Source organism: Stenella coeruleoalba (assembly GCF_951394435.1).
Source record: "Stenella coeruleoalba genome assembly, chromosome: 14".
Lineage (NCBI taxonomy): Eukaryota > Metazoa > Chordata > Mammalia > Artiodactyla > Delphinidae > Stenella > Stenella coeruleoalba.
This window is the reverse complement of record NC_137160.1, coordinates 83,701,799-83,725,493: the sequence shown is the minus strand read 5'-3', so window position 1 is coordinate 83,725,493 and position 23,695 is coordinate 83,701,799. Positions and strand designations below refer to the sequence as shown.

General features: G+C 44.4%; 1 protein-coding gene and 1 long non-coding RNA gene across 6 annotated transcripts in view; one reads left to right on the top strand and one right to left on the bottom strand.

Moving 5' to 3' along the window:
- The window catches only part of LOC307196889, a 35,426-nt gene extending 30,593 nt beyond the window's left edge, over nucleotides 1-4,833 (bottom strand). For all 4 annotated transcript variants that reach the window (XR_013831262.1, XR_013831263.1, XR_013831264.1 and 1 more), the window contains exons 1-2: nucleotides 4,697-4,833; nucleotides 3,974-4,111 (exon numbers count right to left, since the gene is read on the bottom strand). This is a non-coding gene — a long non-coding RNA (uncharacterized lncRNA). The remainder of the gene's footprint in view (nucleotides 1-3,973; nucleotides 4,112-4,696) is intronic.
- Nucleotides 4,834-5,252: 419 nt separating this feature from the next.
- CCDC92 (coiled-coil domain containing 92) overlaps nucleotides 5,253-23,695 on the top strand; it is a 29,789-nt gene continuing 11,346 nt past the window's right edge. The window contains exon 1 of one of the 2 annotated variants that reach the window (XM_079942339.1): nucleotides 5,253-5,545. The gene's annotated coding sequence lies outside the window, so the exon portion shown is untranslated. Of the gene's footprint in view, nucleotides 5,546-5,594; nucleotides 6,157-23,695 lie in introns of those variants that run through there. The other variant, XM_079942341.1, reaches the window with a different exon arrangement.

Below are 23,695 nucleotides of genomic sequence, written 5' to 3'. Positions count from 1 at the left end.
TTTTAGAAGCAATTTATCAAGTGTCCAGAAATAAGTCTCACTGGGATTTCAACTGGAATAACACTGAAGTTACAGTTTAATTTGTAGAGTATTGCAATCTTTACAAAGATGCCGTCCCTTCCAGAAACATGTAATGTCTGCCCATTTATTTAGGTTAGCTTTTAAATTCTTCAGGTAAAGGTTTTTACTTTTTTCATAAAGCTCTTGTACATTTGTGTTTTACTCTTAAATGTGTTCTGGTTTTGTTGCTACTGAGAAGAGACTTTTACTTTTCTATAGGAGTAATTACCAATTATTTGATTATGAGTGAGATCACACATCTTTCCAAATGTTGAACAAATTATACTTCTATCCAGTGAACTATCCACATCCTGCAACCACGTGTGGATTTTCATGATTTTCCTCATTGATTTGTGTTGAGTCCTTTGCATGTTGAAGATATTAACTCTTCACTTATATTTGTCATAAATATTTTCCTACTTTGTGGTTTAGTTTTTGATCCTAGGGTTTTGTTTTCTCTTTCTTCTTAAAGAAGTTTTAAATGTGTACATAATCTAATACATTGATTTTAACTAGCAACAGATTTGAGTGCCCCATAGGTGCGAAGACCTGTATCTCTCTCTCACAAAAGCTGCACGGTGGGTATTACTTTCCTCACTTAAAATAATCCAGTTCAAGTCTGTGTGACTGCAAAGCCTGTGCTCTGTCCACCTCAGCGTGCACAACTCTTTTTTCCAGATGTTTAATATTTACTTCCATATTTTCTTCCTGATTTGAAGGGCATTCACGATGGTTTGTCATTTATTACATTCCCATATACAGTTTATCTCTGGGGTGCTGAATAGGTTCCAGTGACCTGTACAGAACAAACATGATTCTACAATATGTTTAAACAATCAGATAGGGTTTGTCCCACCTCATTACTCACTATTCTGTCCAGTTCACCCAAAAAAGGGCATCTCTATAACGTTTAAACATCACATCCAGGAATACGGCCTGTCCTTCTGTTTAAGACATTGTCTTATCTTTCAGGATGTTTTCTGGTCTCCTCCAGGCAGACCGCACTTGTCTCGGTGAGGCTGTGCTTACCTGTTTCTTGTTTTTTGTTGCATTGTGATCAGAGCCTGCTGTTTTGGTTGTTTATCCATTTAGTTTCTGCCAGGTTATTTTTAGTATTCAGAAAGCTATGACTTTTATATACACATTGTGCGCCCAGTCACTTTCTCGATTTTTTTGTCTGTTTTTTCTGTTATTCTCATTTTTTTAAGCCAACAGCATCTACAAATGTTTCCCTTCTTTTCATTTTAGAGCCTTGCCTCAGTCTTATTTCATGTATTCCTGCTTTGACAAAACTTACCAAAAACATGTTAAATACCCCAAATTTTAATTTGACTCTGATACTTTTCTGTTAAGCATAGTATGAATAATTAGTTTAACATATGTGTGCCTTTCGCATTAAAAAAGTGCATTTTTATGCCTACGTTTTAGAAATAAAGAATTATTTATTTTTAAAATCAATTATTTATTTTTAAAATCAAATACCTATCTTGATCTTAGTTTAGCTGGTAGTTTAAAGTCAACGTGAACTGGACGGGAAAGACCACTTCTCTTCTAGAAAGGCCTCTGAAATGGCCTACCTGGTCTCCCCCACTTCGACTCTCCACCCCTACATTCTGCACGCAGCTGCTGGAGTGGTTGTTTAAACATGCAAATCTGATTATGTCACTCCCCTACTTAAAACCGAACCCTTGTAATGGTTTCCCATTTCACTCAGGGTGAAATAAAACATCCTTAACCTGCCCTACAAGACCCTACACGATCTGGCCCCTGCCTAGCCACACTTGCCCCTCACCCACCATAATCTATCCACACGTCATTCTTTCAGTTCCCGGAATGGGCAAAGCTTCCCCCCTTCTGGGCCTTCCTACAGGCTGTTCCCCTGCCTGGAAAATTATCCCCCATCTCATTCTACACTGACGCCTACTCACCCTTCAGATCTCAGCTCAAACCTTATTTTTGCAAAAAAGTCTTTCCTGGGCCCTCCTTCTGCAATCTGAAATTTGGTCCCCTTTTTATACTCTCTCATAGCCAATGCTACTTCACTTTCATAGCAGATACCAGTTCATGATTCTACACGCAGCTGCGCGATTGTGTTTAATTTCTGATCTCCTCTCCCCCCACAGATCAATTACAAGAGAACAGGGTCAAGTTGATTTTGCTGACCACACTACAAACATTCATGCATATATGAATGAAAGAAAAACACCTACAAAGCCCCTAATGGTATCTCTTACATCTTAAACGATACCCATCACATTATTCAATAAATATTTACCGTTAAAACTCTGATACTGCCTGCAAACTCCATAAGAATCCATTTTACTCAAAGGACATAAAAACTAACCTGAATCTGCTGCTGCTTCAGAAAAACACATACACAAATTTACATCACTAGGAAGTAAGTTCTGTTTACATATTATGAGAGTTTTATGTAGTGTTCAAGTTGCTGATACTTTATTCTCAGGCAACTAATTTTTATGCCTTATTTTTAAGGTATGTAAAGCACTATGAAAAGTGCTTTGTAAAATACTCTTTCAGAAGTCTAATGTATTAACAGTACTTGGTAAAAATATAGCAAAATCAGAAATTAAACAGCATTCAAAGTTGGCTATCTGTAGTATTCTGTAATATACATATCTGGTCAAAAAAGAAAATATAAATTATATTGTAAATTAAAAATTCCTTCAGATCACAAAGGCCAATTAAATCAACATTATATACCACTTTACACTCTACAAAGACTTTCACATACATCATATGACTGAACTTGGTGGGACAGAGCAGGTATTAACATCATTTGTAGAAAAGAAAACTGAGGCTTAGAGTAATTAAATGTCCTCCCCAAGGTCACAGGACTTGAAAGTAGTAGAGTCACAATTACAACGGGGGGAGGGGTGGAGGCTCCTACATGTAAATTTCTGAACCAAAGAGAACTTCCATCATAAAAGCTTAGGCTCTGTAATTAGTGTAGATTTGTGCTCCCTTCACTAAAATGTCATTTCACTAGAGAACGACAACCAAAGAAGCTGTTTAAGTATCAAGTTAAAACATCCATTGCCATCAATCCAGGAAATGGCTAAATAAACTATGGTGCACTCAAACTATGGAACATGATGCAGCAGTTCTGCAAAATGAGTGAATGCATCACATGCTAAAACTGAAAGCTAGAGTACACTTGTACTTGTTAAAACAGTCAGAGATAATACAAGTACACACATTGTTTAGATCGTAAAATCATTTTTAAAGATCTAGAAGGATACACACCAAACATAATAGTTGTTATCTCTGGGGACAGAGATTTGTAGTCAAAGACTTTAGCCCATCTCTGTAATGTTTTCATTTTTACAACGAAAATGCTTTACTTTGCTAATTTAAAACTAATTTTTAAAATTTAAATTAACCTGTGGGTTGAACACGAAGGTCATTTTTCTGTTCTAAAAAGCTGTGCATCTACCAAGGAAGTAGGGCCCCCCCCCAAAAAAGGACAAAATATAGAAACAAAAACAGTTCGATCCTTTTAAAACAATAAACTATCACAAAACGTTCCTTTAAAAAAAAAAACAATAGCTCAGAATTTTTAAAAAACATCTAGTCTCCTTTGTTGCAATAAGACAACCAATCAACTATCAACTAGAAAAGTCCGGAACAGGCTCCTCCTAGAGAGATTTAGTTGTTAGAGTTCGGCAAGGAAGGTTTCACAAAGGAGCTGAGTTTTGAGGGAAATGAGAGGTGACTTGGCAGAGAGATGCGGGAAGATTAAGCCAGATGGGGAAATGTCTGGGAGGTGGATATGTTGAGTTAATCAGAAGCAGGGCACAGGGAGAAAACTGGAGTAAAGTCCTGAAAGAGGAGAGGAGGTTCCTTTGGATGTGGGAGGTGAGAGGGAGCTCGACGGCGCTGCCATCCAGTTTACCTGGGTTGAGAATCCGGCCCTTGTTATGGTCAAACAATGGAGGCGTCCAGCGGCAGCAGCGATCTGCGCTGGGTGCCGGGAGGGTTCCTCATCACCTGAGTAGGATGCTCGGCTGGCTCTGCTGGGACGCGAGGCGCTCTAAAAAAAAACACAACATCACATCATGCAGCCAAGCTTCTCCGCGACACAGCCTGGCTCCCTGATCCCACGGCGCGGCCATTACCGCCTCTCCGCGGACCCGCCTGGAAAGGCTCCAAGGCGCGGCTTCACGGGTTTCTAAAGCTGTTTTGCTCCCCCTTCCCTCAGCTCCAACAACAATGGAGCCCGGCTCGGGAGTCCGGCTCCCGCGGGGCCTCCGCCCGGCCTCGCCCCTGCCGCTGCACCTCCGCCGCCGCGCACCCTGCCGCCATCTGTAACCCCCGCTCCCCGGCACTGCGGGCCCACGCCGGCTCGCCGAGGCCAGAGGCCAGGCTGCCCTCCCCGGGGCCGGCCCGGTGGCCGCCAGGCCGCCCAGCTGCGCGGTAGCTGCTCTGACCTTTCCCACCGATGCCCGGGCACCCGCCCCGGCTCGAGGCCCATCCTAAGTGATGGGTTGTTTTTCTTTTCTTTAATCCACTCATCCTTCTTCCGACCCCGAGCCCACTCCCCGGCCCCCGCCCCCCGCCCCCGCCTTGACTCAGAGAAGAAATAAAGAGACTGCAGCTCGGCCGCCCCACAACTCACTCCAAGTGAGGGGTTGAAGCGCCCCAGGCCGCGGACTCCGCGCACCCACCCTCCCTCTCCTCAAGGGACACCTCACAGGTGCGCCTCCAAGCCGCGCGCGCGCGCTCCGCACACCCAGACGCCTCCGGGGGACAGCGCGCGTGCGCACGCACGAGGCCAGCGAGCCCCAGGGGAGCGGGGGCCGCACGCATGCGCGCCGCCCGGCCCTCTCCCCTTCCCCCCTCCCCTGCCCCCGCCCCCGTTGGCCGCCCGCGCGTGCCCTCCCCCCAATCCCAGGCTGGTCCCGGGTACCCCCCAACCCCCACCGCCCAGCGCGCGCGCGCTCCCGCTCGTCCGCCTCGCTCCTCCTCCCCCGCGCCCCACCCGGGCCCGCGTTACCCCGGGCAACCGCAGTGCGGCCGCACCTGAGCTTTGCGCCTGCGTCCCACCGGCCAGACCCTCCCTTCCCCTCGGTCCGTTCCCCAACCCCTAACAGCTGCGGGAGGGGGGCGTCGCCCCCTCCCCGGGAAGTGAGTATCGATCGGCCTCCCCCGCCCCTCCCCGCAGACACAGACCCGCCGCCGCGCCGGCGCCTCTGCCGCCCTCCCGGTCAGCGCGGACAGGCCTCGCCGCCCCGGCCCCCACTCCCAGCGTGCACCGCGGCGAGCGCTCGGGTGGGAGCCGGCGAGATGCGCTCGGCGGGCGGTGCCCACTGACCTCCCTCGGCGGCCGGGCCGGGGCAGGGCCGGAGCCGGGAGCCAGCCCCGCCCGCCGCCCCGCCCATGGACCGCAGGCCCCCGCTGCCGCCCGCCCGGAGGACCGCGCCGAGGGGGGGAGCCGCCTGAAGGACCGCGACGGCCGCGCCCGCAGGTGAGGCGGGGCCCGAGGTGTGACCGAGTCCAGCCCCGCTCACCTGGCGGTACCTGCAGTGAGGCTCTGCGGGCGCCGGTGGGGGGGCGGAGGCATCTGTCGCGGCAGAAACTCATTTAGATAATTTTTAAAGCCCTCACTGCAGGGGGAGGGGTGCTCCCGACCCACGGGCTGGGGAAGGGTGTCCCCTTGCGGAGACATCTCGGGGGGGAAAAACCAAGAGGTGGAAAGGAGGGCAAAAGTGAGGCGCAGCGACTCCCGCGCCGGCTGCCTGCAGGGTCTTCCAGCCCGTTATGGGGAGGGGGATGCCCTTGTCAGGGCTCCAGTCGAGGCTGCAGTCCGTCCCCACCGCGCACCCAAGCCAATCCGAAGGGGGAGGAGAGGACAGCCCAGGGGCCGCTTCTGCCAGCCCCGGGGTGGGATTGTAGGGTGAGGGATCCGCATTGCAGGTGCACCAGGAGCGCCCGAGGGCCTGGCCCTGCTTTGTTTGGGATGCTGTGGGGAGGAGGCCGTCTGAATCCACATCGCTATTTAAATGCGTTTACCACCTCGTGGACGTTAGAGACCCTCCCAGATAAGTTGCATTGTCTCCTGTCCTGATAACCCTTTACGTAAGTACTCTATCTTTACAGCCCCTTTCTAAAGCTTTGATATGGGCTTTAGTTTACCCTAGATAACGATTTGCTTGTGATTCATGAAACTGAGCATAATGCAAATATGCAGCAGAGCTCCAGGCTCGGCGACAGAGCTGCCGTCTGCTACAGCGAGTTAGTCTAGTTTATCTAACTTACGTTTTCATGCTGACCTGTATTAATTTTAAGCTTTGATATTGAGCCGTATGATCTATTCCAATTATGCAAATGAAGTGGTCTGAGAGGAAGTATGATCGTGCTCTGTAATTTAGGTTGCAGTAATCGGTCTTATAACAAAATACAAGCTGTCATACGGTAATATATTACACATTTCCAGAAACCAACCTGTAAGAGTGTTAAAGCTAGAATTGACGTTTTAATACTTTTAAGTTTGACGTTTATTTAAAGAGCATTGTTATTGTTTTATTAAATGGGTTTTGTTTTGTTTTGCACAGTCAAGAATTCTCTTGCATTTTCTTGCCGTTGAATTATAAGGAAAAGAATGCTAACATTTAAAGTGACTTTTACCTCCAAAGACGTTCTGAATTCATTTCTTTAGGCTAAATGTTCATCTTACGTGAAATATTTTTGGAGAAGGTTTTAAAGCTTATGGTATGTTTATGTGTATATACACATATGTTTACGTATACATACACACTATTGGAAAACCTTAAAATAAAATAGTTTTTATTGTTCCTCTGCATCATGTTATAATTACTCAGTAAATTCAGTTTAGGTATATTTAAAATCTAAAGTACCAGGCAATAATTTGTGTGTATCAGATTTCTACTGTAGCACATGTAAATACAACAGTCTAACAAACAAGTTTCTTGAAATTAGATATTTTTATTGTTAATTCTTTTTTTTAAAAAAATGAATCCTTTTACTTACGACAGAAAATCACTCATGTGGGCGCTTAACTCTTTCATCTGTCATTCGTTGCATAAATTCATTTTAACATCATCATTACTTGATGGAGTGCATTTGCAGCAATACTGATGTTAACAGTGTTGAGGCTTTTAAGAAATACTTATTTTTGTATTATATTTATAATTTTCTTATATTTCTGGCAAGAAAAGACATGAGCCTTTTTTCTTTTATCTGGAACAAGGTCAGCCATAAAAAGTTCTTAAGATATAGTGGGCACACTATGTTTATTAACTAAGATTAATTGTAGCTACTGGATTGGATATCCTTAAAGGGCAGAAACTAGGCGCCTTTATATGCTTCACACACCAAGGGTGCAATGAATGTTTGACTCAGATTGACGTTCCAGACTAGTTAGGTAGGTGCTAGCTTAGTGACACCAATTTTCACATCGCCAGCTTTGACATTTAAACCTGCAGAAAGGTTGGGTAGGGAAGTGAATGTGTCCTAATTGTCTTCAAGTATTCAGGGTCTGTCACGCAGCAGAGGGATTTTCTATTTCCGTGAGTTCCAAAGAAGACAAGTAGTACTTACAGGAAGAGAGACTTCACTTTGACATAAAAGCACAAGTTGCTTATGATTAGAACCTCCAGTGACAAAAGGGGCTGCTCTTTCCCTGCGGAGTTTCCGGATAAGCTGGTCCCCCGCTGGGCAGGAATGGCTACTAGGAGGTGTCACACCGGCCTGGGAGAGGCCTCGTGAGGGGGGGCACTGAGGGACTCCAGTGGCAACTAGATTGGAGGGCATTGTGGTTCTGTTTTATTTCTTACTCTGGCTTCTGCAGTTGTGGGCATGACAACATCCCAGACACCTACTTCAACCCTAGGAAGACTTTTACTGGGGTAGAGGCCACCCTGATATCAGAGGTGATTCTAATCCTACTTTGCATTTGCGTGGGGCTTTACAGGTAATAAAGCACCCTCACATTCAGTGTTTTATTTTAAAAGACTCTTCTTAATTACGCTGATTTGTATTTCTTCTTTTGGCTTTTATTTTCTGTAATAAACATTTAATCAAGAAGAAAATTACCCTTTTCTATGAAGGCAAGCAGAGGAGTCTTTTTTTTTAAGCTCTTTTTAAAAATGGAATGATGTCAGTCATTCTTTTGAGAGTCAGCATGTTGTGCAGGTGAATAGATTCTTAGCTGAAATTATTCTTTGAAAGATACTGATTAAGGGCTGATTCTTGTGCTTGCTGTGCATTTTAGTTTCTGTTTATTTCATTGGTCAAACATGACTCAAATTTCACAGCAAAAAGTCCATTCATATCCACTAACAGTAAGTTGCACTGGACTTTTCAGTTTGTCTACCTCGTTTTTAAATACATGTTGGCAGGTAAAACACAGCTGAGGAGAAGCAGCATTTCAGTGGACCGAACAGATTAGGTGGATTGGAGTTTTGTGTTTGAAGAAGAAAAAGACGTGTCCCATTTGTACTAAGTGAAATCTGGGAATGATAATTTATCAACAATAAGAATGATGCTCTATCTGTTATAACAAAGATTAGGCTATTGACTGTCAATCACAATACATGTATTAAGTGGATCAGTGGGAATAGGACTCTGTGGCCCAGGAGCAGAGCAGAGCTTCCTGTAAACAGCAGAGCACCCAATAAATGCTGTCTGCACAAGGATTTAAGTGGAACATGATGGTAAGGAGGCCAGTTGAGTTAAACCAGATTCTGACCTCTCCAATTTAGGAAGAAGTTAGAGGGGGGGAAAACAGTTCTGAATTAATATATACGTGTAATTAATTTTTAAAAACCTTAAAAAAATAGTTCCTCTCTTTTGTTCTCTAGCAGATGAGTTTGTCCCATACTTTTGTGGCTCTTATCCACCAGCTGAATTTGGGTGTGATAATTTAAATAAGACAAAGATTTTAAAATTTTGTTTGAACCAGAGGTGCATCGTTTATTTATACTTTATGCACGAAAGGAAAAGAGAAGAATACCAAGTTCTTCTGGTAAACCAAAAAATAAAATAAGGAAATCTTACAAGTATTTATTCCTTCAAGGAAAAAAAATCACAGATGCTGCTTTAAATATTATGAGCAGAACAGCAAATTATCAAGTAAGGCAACCAGTTAGAAAGTGGCCTTTTTAGAAGTGAAAGGTTACATTTTACAGCTCCTCACCATGCTCTCTGAAGGCATCTCACAGATGTCTTAAAAGACTTCTTTGTTAATCAGAAAACAGGAGTTTATGTTTTTATGGGAGTTTCCACACTGGGGAGCAGACTGAAATGAATACCTTAGTGATTATCCCAGTTTACCACTTTATCAGAAATAACTGTTTGAAGCAAGAAGTCTGTACTCCTCTGGAGCTGTAAGGGAAGAAGTGTTCTCCTCGTTTCAAGATTCTTTCTCCTAGCCAGATTCTCAGGATTGAGCAGTGAAATTCCATCGGCTAGCACAAAAGAATAAGCCGGAGATGCTTAAAGCTTACAATAAAGGAGAGGAAAAAGAAGAACACTTTTAATAAATGGAATTCTAGGCATGTGATACTCTGCTGCTACAATGTTTTTCTTTGTTGCCTCTTTGACAACACTTAATATGTTACGTTTAGATAGTATAGGATCCATTATCCTTTGCTCTTGAGATTTCCTTCCCACCCTACTTCTAAATGCACCCTGGACCCCTGTTATTTACCATGTAGGTAAGAGGGTTTATGAGGCATTTTTTAAAATAATTTTTAATTAATTAATTATTTAGTCTGCACTGGGTCTTAGTTGATGGCACGCGAGATCTTTAGTTGTGGCATGCAGACGTCTTAGTTGCGGCATGCAGGCTTCTTAGTTGCAGCATACAGGATCTAGTTCCCCAAACAGGAATCGAACCCGGGCCTCATGCATTGGGAGCGCAGAGTCTTACCCACTGGACCACCAGGGAAGTCCCTATGAGGCATTTCTTATGTGACATTGCTCACACATTGCTGCCACGTATCAATTATAATTCCCAGTATTATTACAGTACTGTTTTTCTTAAAGTTACACATTCCACCTAGAAATGAGTGGCACCATACTCTTAAAGGGCCATCTTTGGTGCAAAGTCAGTGTGAAAACATTAGCTCCCCAAGGTACAGTTCCATCACTGTCGTGGCTTAATAATCCAGGGACCGCCATATTTTTCTAATGGTTTCTATCTAATTCTTTTAGTGATGATCAAGTGTAGGAGGTTAGGTTCCTGCCATACTCCAGACATTGAAGGAGGCTTTCTTTTTGCCCCTGTCTCTCCAACTGTCACAAGTGTCAACTCAGGTAAAGGGCACTGGTATTATTTTCCCCTCAGTGGCTGTGGCATTTGGGAGCAGATCCAGTTTTTAGAAATATGTCTTGCACATTGACAAGAAAGATGAAGAAAGGCTTTGTTGTTTTTTAATTTTCTGTTCCCATAGATAAGTACATAGCAGAGGTTGTTAGGTAGGGCCTGTTCTTTCCAAGGAGGGGTCAATCCTTGTCTTTGAGAGTGAGTCATCTTTATCTTTTGGTTACGTCCTGGTGACCAGACAAGAAATCCTGGTGGAACAGAGCAGCAGCTTTCAGCCACTGAGATACTTGCTCACAGACATGCCCTATTGCACCGGGTCAGGGGAGGCGGGGACATAGTCTTTGATGACAGAGAGAAAGGCTGTGTCATCCTTCTCAGCCTCTGCATTGTGTGATGGGTTTCAAGTGAGGAATTAGTTCCCATCAAGAAAGTGCTGGAGTCAGTCTTTGACAGAAACAGTGTTCTCAATATAGTAAGGCTGTGGTATTAGGACCTGGTTCAGAGATGAGCAAAGCCCAACTTTATTGTTTGAGGGCAAAGGCAGGGTTTTGGGGGGAAGACAAAATAAAAATCTGAGTTGGAACAAATATGGCCAGAGGTGAGACCTTCTTGGAGACAGTTAGGAGGTGTTCTCGTGTCTCATCCACAGTTGTAGGATGGAACTCAGAGCAGTTCAGGATGATCATTGACTGGAAAGGTGCATTGACTTCTCCCCCCCAGCAGGCTGCGGGTGGAGTAGAGCGCCTTCCCACGTAGGCTCGGGGGCCACCGGGACTGGACCTTCCTGGGCAGCTTATCATCACAAGTCTGAAACTCAAGTGGGAAGCAGATTATCCATCTCTGAGCCTTAGAGGAAAACCGAGTGAAGTTAGAAGTTGTTAAGCAGTCGAGGCCAGTGTCTCCCTACCAGAGATGCTGTGAGTTTTCGGTACGTTAGTGTCAGTCGCCCACAGAACTATAAATCCCTGCGGGAAGGTTGACATGACAGCGCAGACTGTTGAACCCTAAAGTGAACCCCGTCACTCGGCTTCTTGCACCTGTGCATGCAACGCGTCGACACCCTTTATCAGTGCTGCCCAGTGATAGAGCACAGCTTCATCCAGCACATTAACAATCTGCCTTTAGAAGTCTCATAAGCCTACTCAGTCTTTTAGATGAAGGTCCCAGTTTTTTGTTTGTTAAAGCTCTCGTGTTCACAATCTATAGGTAGAGCGTCTGGCTGCTTCCGTCCAGTTTTTGCATAATCCTGCCAGGCTATTTTTCACAATTTCGTCTTGACATTTAACCACCTCTTCTGATTCTGAATGATACAGCAGATGTGTAGGGCCTTACAGCTTTATTTACAATCTGACCTGTAAATTGTGGACTCCAATTATAAGAAGACACATTTAATGTGCCAAATCCAGAAATAAAATATTTCAGGAATCTTGTTGATGGTCATTTGTCAGCCTTGGTACATAGGTATCTTCTACATCTGGCGAGATTACTAAATGGTCACATGGAAATCATTGCCCTGTTTGAATAAGACAAATTTGAATGTATTTACAAATGCCACCCCCCCCAAAGGGGATAGCGAAGCTGCTCTCTTTGATGTGAGCCTGACAAATAATGTAGCTCATACAATGCTGTTGAACTACACTGGGGAAACTGGAGCATACCACTCCTGTCCAATTATCCCTAGCATCCCCTTACATGTGCATGTACAAGGCCATGGGCACAGGAACAAGATGAGGAAATTAAATCCTTTGGAGCTACTAAGGTGCTGTCTGGGGAATGCCAAAATGTCTGGTTACAAGGACTCCCTGCCAGCCTCCAAACGACCTTATACCATGGAGGACCTGATCTGGGACAAGTGCAGCATGGATAAGAGCTGCCAGAAGGGACCGGTCAGTCTGAAAAGGATGCCTGGTCAAAGATAGCCTGCACCATGTTATTCACCAAAGGGAGAATGTTTCTAAAATGGCCCCAACGTAGGGTAACACGAGGACCATTAGAAACGTGGGCTCCTCCCCAAGTGAGGCGCCCTCGCTATTTTCACAGTTGACCACAGTCAGAACGAGGGTCAGAAAAAGAGTAAGAAGGAAAAGCAGCATTACATGTTGCACTGGGGGCAATATGTCTTGCCTTTGGACGTACCCTACAGAGGCAAGACGAATACAGATCCTTCTTTGTTGACAACAGTTTGCATCCCAGAGAATAATTTTCTTTTCTGTGAGCTACTAGTCTTTTCTCCTCAATTATACACAAGTTTTTACTGATTTACTTAAGTATACCTCAATTCACACATACATAACATGGTTCCAAACAGTATATTTCAATGACAGTATATTATTTAGAGATTTTAAATTGTGGTTTTAAAATGTTATCAGACATATCAGATGCCCATTATATATCGATTGATTTTACCTTGTTAATTTGGGCTTTAAGAATAAGTGTTCAAAAATACCTAGCAGATGACTCACAGGGATTGTGAGGTGATAAGGTGTGTTTTTTCCTATTTGAATTTTAATCTCTTTACAAGTCTTTAGGTAAATATAAATTATTAACTACCTCACTATCAGTCCAAAGAGAATTAGGGATTTTAGAAAATAACATATAATTTACACTAACTAATGCAGTTGTTGATACTAAAAATTTTTCAGAGAAGTATGGCATCTTAAAACATTACTCAGCTAATGCAAGTCGTTTCATAGGCTAACACAGTGTAATATTGTCTGAGATTTGTCAAAGCAAATGATGAAGGTACCAGTTTCTTATGATGTAACTCGTTTTAGTTGTATGCTCATGTTTAGGGTTACCCACTCTTAAACAATGGTCGGTAAGGAATTTAGGAAGTTCAGTTTAATGTAGCCTTTTGGCAGAAATCCCACTGCTTGGTATGAACTGATACGCGTAGGATCGTCTGTCCCTCCCCTGTCAGGTCTGTGGCGGCCGGGTTCGCATCTGTTTTATTCGTTGCCATCTCCCAGATGACCTCAGAGGCGCCTTGCTCAGAGGGGCTCAGAGAAAGGTGTTTTCTTCAGTGAAAGAGTGAACTGTGATCCTTTATATCCCCCAGCAGAGGGAAACAGAACCTTCATTTACATCCCCAAAGTCCCTAAACAATATACGAAAGGATTTGCCCCAAGAGTATTTTAATAATTTAATTCTTCATGTGTCTTCCATGTTCTGCTGGAATACCTTCTTTCTTGTTCTTAGTACGGAAGCTTTTTAAAGAAGATAAATAGCTTTTCAGTTTGCACCTGTATCTTGTTTCCAAACTGGGATTTTATAACCTGAGTAATTGTTTTGACTCTGGAAGTGACCTTTTCCAAGCGGAAAACCATTTTTGAAATTGGCAGCTCAACACATTTCTTTAACTTCTCCAATATATTTCTGCAAATTACACAGTTTAAATGATGGCCCTTTTTCATGAACAGGGTTTCCTGGGTGGCCATGGAGCCTGGACTTTCACTTCTCCCAGCCTGGAAACCTTTTCGTGTCAGTACATGTAAAATATTAAGAGTTCTGGTATGATTTCATAAATTTCTTAGGAGTCTTTAGAAGCGTCTTAAGATTTATGCAAGTATGTAGTGGTCCTCTTAAAAACAGGAATTCCTTTGCGTTCAAGAAATGTTAAAGCCTTTACACATCATCATTTCCTAGAGATTCCCTGATGGTTTAGAACAGAGCACTCCTGCTGAAAGCGTATATTGGGTCAACTTCGATATATACATTTAATGTCTGCAGAAATATGCAGCTTTATAACCGTAAATCTGGAGTCCCTAGTTGGGGGTTGCAGAATTCTCTTATTCACCCTCTCCATTTCTCAGCTCACTTAAACATTCACAGAGGAAAAGCAACATCTCATGCCATCCGATAACAGGAGGAAAATGATTTATATTCTTAGGCACATTTTACCCTCAGCCCCTTTCTTCTGAGCCGAAGAAAGGAGATTCACATATCCTGACCCAGGACAGTGAGGCCGGTAAAGCGGTGCCTTTCTGCACACCTGCCTCACCAAGAGTTGAAGACGTGGAGAAGAAACCGTCTCCAGCAGGCACCCTGGGAGTCTCTCACTGATGGTTGCCTTTCCTCCAAGGTCAGGAGCCCTCTGTTATAGGAAGGAGGCTGCACGTGGCTGGGACCTGTCCCTCCTGAGCACTCCGTCACCCACGGTTTACTAGCAATCCCGGAAACCCAAGGAGAGCAGAGTAAACCTCGTCAGAAGGCACAAAAGGCCTGCCTCAGATTAGGTTGACTCTGACCCAGTGCTGAGACACGGGGCAGGACCATTCTGCATTGTGAGGGCCCTCCTGTGCGTCGTAGGCTGTTTTGCAGCACCCTTGACCTCTACCCACCAGGTGCCAGATGTGCCCCTTCCCCAGCTGTGACAACCCATAGTGTCTCCAGACCTCCAGTCTCCCCGGGGGTACCACTGCCTAACTCGGTCAGACCCGCAAATGGGGTTCACCAGCGGGATGCTCCCCCTCAAATTCTGACTGCCTACACTTGTCTCAAGTCATAAAATTTACACACCAACTCCGTGTATTCTCTGGACCAATATAACCAACTGCATCTTGCAGCAGCTGTAAAACAGTGACTGTGTAGATTCTCTGAGGAAAACGAAAATCCTCCGTGGAGGGTGTTCCAAGCAGGTCAGTCAGATTGCGGAAGCAGGCAAGCTCCTCAGCAAGACCCGATGGGCGTTACCTTCGCCCCTCTTTGCTGGATTATATTTATCTCAGCAAGGAGCCCCTGTCCTCCTCTTTCTCTCCTCCCCATGCTGGTAGCCATCCGGGTTGTCACACCAGTTGTTGATCTGAACGGGCAGACTCAAACTCCATCTGAATAAAGAATATGTTAGTGTCTGCACTTAATTCAGCCTTCTGTATGAAGAGCAAAAGCCCCTCCTCTAACTAACCAGGAAGCCCTAAAATTTCTAGAGCAGGGAAGCTCAAGCAGGAGGGGATATGGGGATATATGTGTACGTATCGCTGATTCACTTTGTTATACAGCAGAAACTAACACAACACTGTAAAGCAATTATACTCCAATAAAGATATAAGAAAAAAGGGGGGGTTAAAGGTGTTTTAATAATAAAAGATTATTTTTTTAAAAATTAAAAAATTCTGTATCTTCAAAACAGAGATATCTCTTTAAATTATATTACTACGATGATAAATTATCAAGTAAGGCAACCTATTAGAAAAGCAAACTTTTAGAAATTGAGTTACATTTTAAATGAGTCAGAAATAATCTCTGAAGTCGAAATGTCTTAAAATACTTGTTTGATAATAAAACAGAAGTATATAACTTTATACACATTTCCACACTGAACAGCAGAGTACGCTTATGGTTCTTTACCAGAACTATAGCTTCTTAACCCAGAATAGTGTCTGCTTCTCTGCAGCTTTAGGAGCGAAGAAACATTCTCTCTTATTCTGAGATGTTTTCTTCACAAGCATCAAGAATAAGCACTGGAATTCTCCCGGTTAGCACTGAGCGAAAAAGAGTAGACTGGAGAAGCTTAACACTTAAAATATGGGGGAAGGAGCAGAAAAGAGCGGAAGAGGAGTTTTAACAAGTAGAATATGGGGCAAAGGATGTTTTAACAAGTAGAATACGGGGCAAAGGATGTTCTGGCTCTGTAAGGCATGCATGCCTTTCATCTCCATCTGGGGAGAACAGTGGTGTTCATGGGTAAGGGCGTGGCCCTGGAGTCAGCCTGGTTTGGGATGAAGCCCCACCCAGCCACTTGCTAGCTGTGACTTAAAGGAAGTCCTTTAACCCTTTCAGCTTGTTTGCTAATGTGTGAGATAGGAGGAGGACGTCTAGTCGTCAGAGTGCTTCTACCATGTGTAGCTTGGTGCTCCCGGATATGTGAGCCCTCAGTACAAGGCAGTTCTGTTGTTTACTATGTTTATGCTGATTTCCTGGAGCTTCAGGCTGTGTTGCTGCTGCACTTCCCTTCCCTTCCCTTCCCTTCCCTTCCCCCTGCATCATCCCCACCAGACTCAATTCCCTCTGGTAGAGCTTTGGCTGTAATGGGTAAGCTCAACTTTTCCCATTTCCTCTCTCTTCCATCTCAACTATTCTGAGCGGCTTTTAATAAGCAACTCAAATCCAGTCCTCGCTTTTCTATCTGATTTTATTTTCCACCACTCCCCAGAATGTTCTTTCCGTGTCAGACAGTGTAATGGTCTCACTGTGACTTCTGAAACTTCATTCTCACTTACCTCCTCCTGTGTAAACCCTGCCCATCCTTAAGGACCAGCTCCAGTCCCAGCCTCTTCAGACCATCTTGGTCACTGCAGTCCTTAGCCACTCGACATTCCTTAGGCACCTCCATGTGCCCAGCAATGTGTAAGGTACCAGGAACGCTAAAATGACTGGGGCATGGTCCTCACATGCCGGGGATTCACAAAGTCTCCTATGAGAGGCAGGCAGGTAATTGAGAAGGAGCTTCAGGTGCTGTGACGGGTTACCCTTCCCCTAGCTCCTTACTGAGCATCCTCGGGAGGATTTAATTATACTTTGTTTTCTGTGTACTTTGGTGGCTGAGTCTTATATGCCCAATAAGCTACAGGCATAGGACTGAGTACACAGCTAGCACTTTAGACCATATGCTGGCTTGACCTTTAACCTCGAGGTGCATATGTAAAAGGAAGCTTGGTTGCTAGGCCTGTTGCAATGCGCCTCGTAAACTCCAAAAGATAAATTAAAAAACAAAATCGATGATGATGTTAAGCTCCTGGCCATCACCATAACCTCTTGGCGACTCGAGTGGTTTCTAGGCTTGTAGAATTCATGGAACGGTGCGTTTTTTAATTGGGAGGTTCTAAAATGAAAATAAAAACGTGTCCTTTGAACTGAATAAAGTTAGCTTTATGGAAAAGTCGCTGCATTGTCCTCTTTTTTCTCTCTCTGTCACTGACCAGGAAAAGCATCATCAGAGCTCGGCATGCGCATTTCCTGAATTTCTGAGTTTCTGCCACCACCGAAAATTGAGAAAGCGCAAAGCCAGCCCAGTTCACGCTGGCAGAGCCAGCTCTCGGGTGTGGTGCTGTGCCTATGTCAGCGCCAGGAACCCACACAGTCAGCCCCTAACAGGAATAACTGTCCAGGTGTGTAAGCTGCACCCAGTGAGATCCCGTGTGTCACAGGCTCTGCAGAACGTCCTGAACAGGCGCACACTTTCCCTCCCACTGAAATTAAACTGTATCTCATTTTTACATGGCTTGATAGTTTTCTGGCCTTTTTATTTGTGAGCTTCCCAAAGGCATGCGTGAACTAGCTCTCCTTCCTCCTCTGCCTTATTCCCATGCCAGTCAGAGAAGTATTTCCAAGTCCTCTCATGTCACTAATACAAAAGACACTACCTAATTGCGGGGGGTGTCAGACCAGAGACTGGGTGAGATTACCACTAATTCTCAACTAGAGAGAATGCTTTCTTAAAGGGCCACCTTAGATTCCTAGAGGGAGGCCTTCCCTGGGTGCTGGCATTATAGCAGGGAACAGACAGAAAGCCCTTCTTCTCATGGAGCTTACATTCTAGTCCTGTAAGAAAGAGCAACCAATGACCTCATTTTAGGTAGTGATAAACGCTATAAAGACGCAAGATGGGATGGGATGATGATAATGACAGTTAGAATAAAGTCCGGTTGAAGTGTTCTTGCAGTGCAGAGAGCAGCCACGGCGGGCTCCACAGTGGAGTAGCTGCGAGCCAGGGAGCGCTTGGGGATGGCTCTCCGTGTCGGAGCACCGACGGCAGCCAGTACGTAGTTCTAGGCACAGCTGTAAACGCTTTAAATCTGCGCCGCCCAGTATGGTCGCCCCCAGCCACGTGGGACAACTTAAATTTGCATTAAGTCAAATCAAAGTAAATAAAAAGAAAATTTCCTTTTCTCATACACACCAGCTACATATCAGGGGCTCAGTGTGTCATGAGCTTCACTGGACAGCAGAGAAGAGAATATTTCTACCACTGCAGGAAGTTCTATTGGATAGCGCCTCCTTATTTTTTATTTTTATTTTTTTGCCACGTGGGATGTGGGATCTTAGTTCCCTGACCAGGGATCAGACCCGCATCCCCTGCATTGTAAGCACGGAGTCTTAACCACTGGACCGCCAGGGAAGTCCCGGATAGCGCCCCTTTAGGTCAACTCATTTAATCTTCACAACAACCCCAATAAAGTAGGTACTATTTTCCCATTTGGCAGTTTTCCCATTTGGGCAGTTATACATAACTCGCCCAAAGGTGCATCGTTAATAAGTGGCAGGGCTAGGAATCAAACTGCAGCACGCTGGCTCCGGATCCAGAGCCCGGGGGTTCATCCCTACCTGCTGCGTCGCTCTGGCTCATCCCTGAGTACAGCTCATCTCTGCAGCTTACTTCCAGCTGGACTGCAGCCGATGGAGACAGTTACGCCTTGGTAAAGTCTTGTCACTGGATGCTTTAAGATTCAGCTAAGAGAAATTCTGAGCCAAGGGTTAGATCTTTCCTAATAAAAGTGTAGACCTACGTTAGCACAATTTCTCCCTCCTTAAAAAGAAATGGGAAGAGGGAGCTACAAAGCACCAGGAGGATACCCAGTCTGTGTGTGATCTCCATAAGGCTCTGAGCTCTCTATGCCTCAGTACGTAAGGTTGGGAAGATAGCAAGTACCTGTCTCAGAGCTGTTGGATTTGATGAGAAGGCACGGAAAGCACTCAGCACAGTACCGAGCACACGGTACGCTAGGTACGTGGCAACTCTTGTCACTGTCAGCATCGTCACTACTGCTGCATTCTGTAGCGGCCATCCCGGGACGGAACGTTCCACAGGGTACAGAGAGCACCCAGAACTGACACCTTCTCCCAGAGCTGTCATGAGACCTTCTGGTTCCAAACTCCACACGTCTGGAGGCAGAGGAGGTGCCCGCCTTTGGAAACAGTTTGCATGTGGCTCATGGGCCTCATGTACACTTAGGCAAAGGTCTTGCTCCTCTGAGCCTTAGTTCCGCAAAAAATGGGTACCGTATACATATAGCTGATTCACTTTGTTATACAGCAGAAATTAACACACCATTGTAAAGCAATTATACTCCAATAAAGATGTTTTAAAAAAATGGGTATCGTACCTCTCTTGTGTGATTGTTTCAAGAATTAGGTGGTTACCTATGAGCCTGGCACAGACACTTGGTAAATAATAGCCGTAATGTCGATTTTTGTGAATGATTTCCAGCTTTTCACAATAAAAAAAAATGCCTTTGAGTATGGTCTAAGTGCCTTAGACCAACGCAGAGGCTGTGTCAGGGTAGAGTGGGGGAGACGGAACAGGTCTATCTATCACCAACACCATCTCCATCAGCAAGCTCACTTTAAACTGCGGTGGTCACACCGAAGAAAAGCAGGGTAAAGCCAGCGGAAAAGGATCTTGGCACAGATGTTTTGCTGAGATGGAAGCTGCTTCACATCCTCCCACACAACCAGCAAGAAACCATGTGATCTGAGGTGACCATCCTGCCCATTATGAAAAATGGGAGGAAAAACAAATTCCACTGGCTCCCAACTGCCTGATAGACGCCACCAGAATTGGATCAACCAGAAGAAGCTGAAACACCCAGCCTCAGGATTTTGGACTTCAAATGGAAAATCTGGGCACTCTAAACCAAAATTGCCAAGTTCCAAAAATACGGATACATCGTATGCTTATTATTAAAAGTATCTAAATTAAAGTGGGCCCCGAAAGAGTTTCATGATTATAATTAATCCCATTGTGGGAGTATGAGGTCAAATACGAGAGGAAAACAAAACAAAGGCTGTCATACAAATGGAAAACGCGACAAAAGTGCAAAAGAAAAATAGTGTCAAGGACAGGAAGAGTGAGAAAATACTGCATTGCATCCCCTTCTTTGAAAATTCCAAATGAATATAAAATGCCGTGATGGTTTTCTTTCCCCAATTTCTTCTGCTGTCCTCCCACAGTTGACAGGTAATCTGTGAAAGACAATTGCCCTCCCTCTTATTTTACCTTTATTTGTTTTTAGTTATTTCTACTGGCTAATGTACTAATGGCTCGTTTATCTAATATGATCCAAACTTGGCTGCAAAGACAAACCCTAACTTACCTGCACAGCACCTGCATGCCTTGCCTCATTCTCACTCTTGGCAGCTTCATCTGGATCTCAGTATTGTTTGTTTTAAATGCCAGACCCTGTTAATAGAGCAGTATTCTGTGGGGAGGTTTTCTCCTCCCCTGGAACTCAATGCGTGACTTACTAAAGAAGTGGAGTATAGGATTCTGGGAATTCTCCCAACCCCTGACACAATAAAAGAATCATTGTGAGTAGAGAGAACTTTATGGGAGTCACCCTAAATGGCATCAGTAAACGTGCCTCATTTATTCTACACGGCACAGGAGGCTCACAGAAAGGAAACTTTTAAAGATGTGGATAATGTATGTCAGGACTGTCAGAGCAGTAGATGGGCAGTCGAGAGGTCAGGCGTCCTTAGGTGGACATGCTGGAGCCATCAGAAACGTTCTAGGAAGCGAAGATCCAGGTAAATGCCTTTTTAAAAGAATAGGTTTGTCTTCTTTTAAAAATATTTGTACTCCAGCTGTTATTCCATAGGGAAAGAAGTCCCGTAAAAATATTTTATCACTGATCACCAGAGGGTATGTAATTACTAAAACTGAATGCTTGGGCCTGGTTCCTTTAGTCGCTGAATTGACTACTGTTGGACTGTTTTAATGATTTCAAAGCTCTCTACTATCCTTCTTCTTTCAACTTGTCTGAAATAACTCGTGTGGGCCATTTTGTAGAAGGGCACGTCGGGAGGTGTCTTGTTTTTGCTTGGTTGCCTAGCCAAATTGTAATGCTGTCCAAGATGACATGGCTGGAACCGGGCAGAGTCCTTTCTAGAATAGCACGAGGATAAAGTCTCTTTTCTCTCTCAGTGATCATCTGAGATGCTTAGCGAGAGTTTAGCTAAATATGTTCTATTAGCACTAATGAAACAACCGACTAGTTTACTTTAGTATAAGTAATAAAGGAAAAGTATGGCTAAATTAAAGTGTATAGAGCTTTGGTTAATAATACCTTTCTTTCGGGGGACTTCTCTGGCAGTGATTTAAGACTCCATGCTCCCAATGCAGGGGACACGGGTTCGATCCCTGGCCCTGGTTGGGGAACTAAGATCCAGCATGCTGCACGGTGCGGCCAATAATAATAATAATAATACCTTTCCTTCTTTTGGGGGGCCTAATTAGTCAGGCGCACAAAATGGATAAAAGAAGCCCTATCAGTTAAATCAATTGAAATGGTTCATCCGTTTGGCAGACCATAGAGAGAGAGATCTTTAAAGCAAGCGCACACATCTCAGCCTCGGAAATACAGTTTAGGGTAGTGATTGTCAGGCGCTAAGACTTGAGAAGTACCTCCTGTTTCGTCAGTGTAAGAGGACAGTTTGGCATTTGGGTCACCATACCTTTTCGTCATCAACCAGCAGACAATTAAAATCTGCAGTAATCACAGTCAGATGTAGAAATGGAAACACTAATCAGATATGACCTGCTAATTTTCCTTTCCATTTAAAGGCAGATATCACTCGGTAGAGCTATTTGTGTGGGAAGGCTTGAGATTTTATATGTCCCTAAATGATTGGCTCAGGATCATCTTGGTAAAGGACAAGGTTGTCAGGAGCTCACAAATGGCATCTCTCTTTAGTTGCAAATGTTTCCTGCCCTCGCTTCTGAAATGAGGCGATTTGGGTGATCCCGGGCCGGGGGCGGGGGGCAGGGGGCAGGGCAGTCAGCTGGAGGCTGCCCAGGAAGGGCAGGAGGGGGATGCAGGGAGAGCAGGAAGGGCCAAGTGGCGTCACCACAGACCCGCCGGCCACCTGGCCACCCCCTGCCCTAGAAGCAACTTCCCTGAAACAGGAAGTGCTGAGCCGACTGTGTGCTGACGTGATGCCCGGGATGGCAGCCCCTCACAGCCAGGAGATGGGGTGCTGGTGCGCCTGCCTCCTGGGGTGGGGTCTGCCACAGGGCATAAGCATTCTGGCCATGAAGTCGCCCAGTTTTCTGGGAGGCCCTGGGCACTCCCAGAAGGTACTGTGTGATTTCAGACCGTGGGAGTGCATGTGTTTCTCTACCTGGCCACGGCCCACTCAGAGGCACTTTTAGACAACCTGAAACACAGACTTGCTTTCTTCCTGAGACGTTTACACACAGAGGGACCGCGCCCCTACCAGCGTACAGACACGTGACGTGGTTTTTAAATAGAAGTCAAATAGAAACTCTTAAAGTATGAGATAATCAGACTGCAGAGAAACACGGTTCATAAATCCACCACGTACGCCTCCAGTGACTGCAGCCTTCACAGACGACCACATATCGCGTTTCCCTGTCTAATTGCTGGTGCCTCTAATCACATCTATTACAACTTTAATGTCAGGCTGTACGTTCTTTCAGAAGGAAATGGCTGTCAGTGTCTAAAGAATTGTGATGAGCCTTGTATTTTATGACAGATAATGTCAGAGAATTACAGGAATGTACAATGCGTGGGGGTGGGGAGGCGCTCGAGGGCTCGTCATGATCGTTTTCTGCATATCTCGGAGACACTAAATTGTTGCTTTTATAAAAATTGCCTTCCCGTTAATTCTCCTTGGTTCTGGTAAAGCATCCCAAGACTACCCTGGAACAACATCATTAAAACATATGATACCACTTTGCTAGTGGATAGTTAGTGGTTATGTTTTGTAAGAGAAACAGCTTTATAGTTTTTTCTGGCTATAAAGTAATATATTTTCATCATTAAAGAAGCTTTAGGTAGTACCAAAATAGAATTTTTTTTAAGTAAAAATCACCCACAATCCACCGTCTAGAGATAAATGCTTTTAATGTTTCATTGTGTATACTTCTAGAATTTTTTTCTCTACTTGTATCTACAAAAATGTGATATATACAGCTTTTAATATACTCTTTTGACTTAACCTAGTATAGATGTATTTCCTTGTCAATAAATATAGATGCACATTATCATTTTTAATGATATCATAGTTCAGATGTGCCACGCTAACTCCTCACTGGCAGACATTCAGATTACTCTGTGAGGTGGTTATCTTGCAAAAGATGCTTTTCTTCTTTTGGTTTCTACTGGCGTTCTCCTCTTTTAGCTTTTAGAGACCAACCATTAAAAGGTGATGTGCACTGCCCACCCAGACAGAGAACAGGACCCCAAAAAGCGTCTCCATCCGAAGTTTCCACATTTGGATGAGTGCAAATTTAGTTCAGTTACCACTTTATCACAGTAGACAGACACATGCTAAGTGTTTTATCTAAGATAGCTCATTTTATCCCCCCAG